Below are 5,666 nucleotides of genomic sequence, written 5' to 3' on the forward strand. Positions count from 1 at the left end.
TAGACAACACGACTAAAATCACACTTTCATCGTGAGAAACTTACATTAAATGGAATAGCTTTCACCTACGAACGTGTTGGTATGCTCGGAATAGCAATGCAACACCATACAATAGAGACTTAAAGAATCAAAGAAATAGTAGACTCATGTTGAGCTTGTACAAACAAACATTTACTTTCATTATCCAGAAACTTAGGTTTTTAACTACAAAAGTTTTCATACCTTAGCCAAAGTTCAAAGAATGAATTTCTAGCTATTTGGGCTCAATACAAAGCTTAGAACAACTAAGGAAAGAAGAAAAAGCCCACAGCTTGTCGAAAATAATGAGAGAGAAAATAAGAGAGAAAATTGGTCAAACATTAAAAAAAAGGCCTACTGAAAGTGAATCGGAGCAGGAGGAAGCTAAAAGGGCCAAGATCCTAGAGCAACAAGAAGAGGGTGCCTTATCTAAAGAATTAAGGACAAAAAGAAAGTTTGACCACCATCAAGCAACCACAGCTATAGGGAAATGCCCTGTTAATGAATCCTTGGAAGATAGCATAAAAGATTTAATGGAACAAATCTATCAATAAAAGGACCAGACAAGGCAAGAGTAGGAGAAAAATCAAGAAACACATATCGAAGAATAAAAAATACCATGCCCTTGGCCAAGAACCTTGATTCATAGAACATCCTACCATTGAACCCCAAATTCACTTTGAGAAAATCAATCAAACCCAGGTAGAGCCTATGAAGGTGGGGGACACAACCTCACACCCTCACTACGAGTTCTACCGTATCCCGAGCGACATTTTACGAGCGAATATAAATCCAAGCGAATACCTCACATGACGATATCAAAATATTGACTTGTAAAATGTAATGAAAAAAACATTTCATTTGTTGCAAGAGGAAGAAAATTTCAAAAGAATTGGAAGGTCCTATGTTGAAGAGTCGAATTCATCGTCAATGAAAACACTATGTTTTTTATGCGTTCGAAATGGAGAGGATATTCGTAAAGTGCAAACAAATTAGGGTTTACATGCATGTATAGATCAAGAACTAAACAATGAAACAAGAAACTAAATTCAACAAGCTCTACATTTGCAAGTTAAATAATTGGCATTATACACAGTCCATATTACAAGTTACACTATCAAACCATTACTATAAGACAATTCTTATAAAATCAGACAGAGTTTCCTTTGCAAGAGGAAGAAAATTTTAAAATATATCCTGGGTCCATTAATGGCCACCTCACATGAGGATTTTAAAAAATTGACTTGCAAAATCAAATAAGAAAAGTATGAACTATTTGTCGCGATGAAAAAATCTTGCAACATATGATAATTCATTTGACTCTATAAAGAGTCACATTCATCATCAATGAAAACATTGCGTTTTTAGGCGTTTCGAAGATAGGATAGTCGTATTGTGATTCCTCCACCATCCGTTGAGCTGTCGCTTCTGCGTAAATTGGCAATACACTTCCACAGACATGCAAAAGCATATATAGTCAATATACATGAAATCAAAATCTTTAAATTTCATTAATGACAATACATAAATGCCGACGAATTTATCAAAAACAACATGAAAACCAAAAACACAAAGATGATGTCAATGTCATAGGAGGAGTGAAGGCTCACTAGTCATCAAAAGGGTTGACAAATGATGGCACGTCACCCTGATCCTCAATGTCTATAGAGGTAGATGCCTCGTCTCGGCTTCGCTTTTTAGGACGAAGCAAGGGCACCACATAATCTCTGATGAGAGGCTCATCAATATCAACTGCACCACATGCTCGTCCAGACGCACAGCATGCAGCCAAAACAGGAGCTGTACCACATCCTAGCTCCAAACAAATACCTTCAGGTCGACAAAAGCCGCAACAAAAGCCTGGCTCCGCTGTAACTCACCGCGCCAAGGGACCCCGGATCCTGCTCTCGCCATAGACTGCTCTGGAAAATGGTGTGTCATGAATGAATTTGAAGGGTGTAGACCCAAGCGAGAGAAGAGTGCTGTGCTCTCTGCGACATAGCATGATGGCTGCATCCCAATCCTGTGTACCATAAATAGCATAGAGCACTGACACTGCAAACCAAATTACAAAGCTATAACTTTCAAGAAAGAGCCTCAACAAAGCTGAAAATAGAATTCAAGGAAGCAATACCTGAACTCGACCAGATAAACTCTCAACACATCCATATGAACTATGATGGAGCACCATAATGCGACGATGCACAACCATCTGCGAAGCACGGAAAAATCTCTCCACCCATCCAATAACATCTCCTATTTAAAGTTAGGTTGTTATAAGAAAAAACTACTAACATCATGAAATAGCGAATATACAAATATTCTATTAGAAAACAAATACCTGCTGTAGAAGCCATAATTAGCAACCAACCAGAATCCGCAAGTGTAGAGAAAGTCAAATGTATACTAGAACGCACATGATCCTCTGTGCAAATATCCAAACTAGATGGTGAAGAAGATCCTGAATGCAAGCCACCGCATGGAAGATCCAAAAACACAAGATCTGCAGCCCATGTCACAGGTCTCCCTCCACGAGTGTACAACACACCACCTGAGCGTACTACTCGAGACATATGGTCATGTACAAGACTCCATGATGCATTACGAATACCCTCTCTAAAGTCTGCAGCGATAGAAATGTAGTCACCAACAACGGCGATACATCGTATGTCACCACCGCGAAGGGCTGGACAAAGCAATGGAGACTCCAAAACATAGATAAACTTGATGCTCTTCTTAAGAACAATCATCCTCGAAGCATCTTCAACCACAAATACACACGCAATATGTGAATCATTTCATAAATTATGAACAAAAGGTAAAAGTAAAGTATCAACAAATACTTACCATAATCCAAAATATCCTCAGCACCCGGGGTATCGACTACAGTCTCTGTCCTCTCACGGGATGAGTGGACACCTTCAAAGAGATAGCTAATGCTTTTGAATCTATTGAAGTCAATATCATAAATTTATTTGCAGCAAAGGATACCATGAGCATACCTGGCTGCCTCTCCTCTACTATAGGTGCGGCTGGTGTACCTGTGTTGCTGCATCTCTCTGCAAAGCTTCGTGAAGCTCTTTCTCTCTAGCAAGGATGTGACTCTTCGCCATGTCTATCCACCAAGGACATGTATCTCTCTCCCATGTTGTCAAAGTAGACATACTTGGGAGGTACATGTATGTTTCCTCTGATGCCGCTTGTGTCCATTGTCTCACTACATATGGAAGAGCTGGCAAAACTCCTTTGGACACCAAAAGCAACAAAAATCTAACAAAAAACATAAGCCATAAGCACACAAATCCAAAGTAACACAAAACCCTAAACCAAAGTTGTAAACCAAAACTCTAACAAACCTGTAAGTCAATCGTTGGGCTGCCATGCGAAAGGTATCCACTTTCTTGAGTGCTTGTTTCTCCACATCCTTTGTTTTAGCCACCAAAGACACTTCCAATGGAAAAAGATAGGGTCTAGCCTCAAATTTTATTTCATCAAAGTAAAACCCTAGAGTGCTATCATGTGGTAATGGCACTCCTCCCGCCACATCCAAAAAGTCTGAAACAAGTTGTGTTGCTCTCTCATAGACACGAGCAAGATAGCCTTCTCTACGAAGCCAACTACACCAAAAAAACACAACAACAAAGTCATAACATAGTCAAAGTAATCCATGCACAAAAATCCAAGCAAGCACAACAATACTCACTGTCGAAACACATGATCCCCTTTCTTTAAACCAAAAGCTGCCCTTGTGATTTTGTCAGACTCAAGTAGTGAGACCCATTGGATTTTATTTTGTACTGGAGCATCATGAAGAGCAATCAAATTTAATTTCTCTAAAGTTGCCCAACTATCATATCCCCATCTGAGCGACATAATCCTTGCCAACCAATCCGTCCCAAGATTAGGATCCACAATATTCAATAGCTGCAACACTTCAAAAAATAACAAGTTATACTTTATAACCATAATGACCTTACGACTTCACACTTATATAGTGAAATGTACCTTTCCGATCCGTTCTTGATATTTATGTACTATTTCTTGATTAATATTCTCCTCCTCTTTGTTTTTTTCCTCTTCAGAGAGTTGTTGACCAAGTTGGGACAATCTAGACGCTTTCTCTTTTGTTATTTGAACCTAAAAGCAAAACTAACTTGTTCATGAGACAACGGAAAAACCCCAAACATAATCTGCAAGCAAAAAAGGTTAAAAAACTCACATCAAAGACAAGCATGCCAAGATAGCGCCGTGTGAGTGGATACCAAGGTTCCGTACCCTTGGTAGCATACTTTCTTCACACTGTCGCAATTAATTTCTGGTCTTTCTCAGGAAGTGTCACCAAATAGCTTTCATGATCTGCTGCACATATGTGATTGGTATTCACAATCTCATCTCGAAGATGATTAGCCACCAAAGCATGTGTATTCATACTACAAAAAATCAAAGTGATTAGCTTGAACTATGAATTATTCCAAGAGTTCCAAAATATGTCTTCATAGAAACTTACACATTCATTCTTTGTAAGCTGCTCAGTAAAGCAATCTCAGGAACCTTTGTGGGATCTATGATAGTACAAAGCACCCTACAATGTTTTTCTTTTGAAGTTGAAAACTTCTCTTTGATTGCTTCAGTCCATGCAAGCGTGCGATGGTTGCCCTCCCATACGTAAAACATGTGGTCGAAAAGCTCTGCAAATCTTGATTGGCCTTTAAGCTCTGACTCAAACTCTTCATTAATTTCTCTCCAAAGAGGATCCCACTTTTTCTTGATGTCATCTTCAAAACAAGAAAACAAAGATTAACACAATGAAAAAACTCCATGATATGATATCAAAAACAACTTTAAACTAACCTGTCACAATGGAGTTCTCTTTCTTGCATGTCCAAACTGAAACAATGAAAGCACCTATTTCTGGCATATACCCTTCTTTTGCAAATGCAGCTTTTAATCCACTCAGATCATCTCTAAGTACTCTTACTCTAGCATAAGGAATCAGCCTACACAATGGTATAGAGGGACAATCAAAGCAACTGAACATACGTGTGGTCTGTAGTATATCAGCACCTCTATGCATGTAAATATTTTGCTCCTCACTAATCTCTACAGCTGAAGTGACCTCTGCTCGCATTTCCCATGGAATAATTTGAAGATTATTCTCTTCAGGAGCCACCATATCATCAATATCATGCATAGTATCAACCTCATGCGTAGACCCTTGACCAATGTCCATAGAATAAACTTCATCCTCTTGTGTGTCATGATACCCTGACATTTCTGTTACTGATATTGACGACAGTTGATCACCACTGTCAAGTGGTTGCACAGACATTCTTTTGCTTCTTGTACCTTTTCCATTTCGTCCACATGTAGAAGGACTACATAAAACAAAATAATCATATCTTCAAAAAAAACGGGCAGAGTTTCCTTTGTACATGGTATAATATTTCAAAAATACTTCAGTCGTTTGGACACCTCACACGAGGTTTTTCAAATCCTTAAGATAACAAAAAAACTGTAGACAATCAAAATCTTACCATATAAAAGTCCTTTAAACTTATTTTATACATGCTTAGAGTTGGTATTTTAAGAATGCCAATAACTGTCTCTAGGCATACCCGTCGACAGGCATGTTCAACGAACAAGTCTAG

General features: G+C 38.6%; 1 pseudogene; it reads right to left on the reverse strand.

The window, feature by feature from the left end:
- Window positions 1-1,627: 1,627 nt before the first annotated feature.
- On the reverse strand, window positions 1,628-5,386 carry LOC147440168 (uncharacterized; annotated as a pseudogene).
- Window positions 5,387-5,666: the final 280 nt, after the last annotated feature.

The sequence above is a fragment of the Adiantum capillus-veneris genome, chromosome 15 (genome assembly GCF_014529385.1).
Source record: "Adiantum capillus-veneris isolate H3 chromosome 15, ASM1452938v2, whole genome shotgun sequence".
Classification (NCBI taxonomy): domain Eukaryota; kingdom Viridiplantae; phylum Streptophyta; class Polypodiopsida; order Polypodiales; family Pteridaceae; genus Adiantum; species Adiantum capillus-veneris.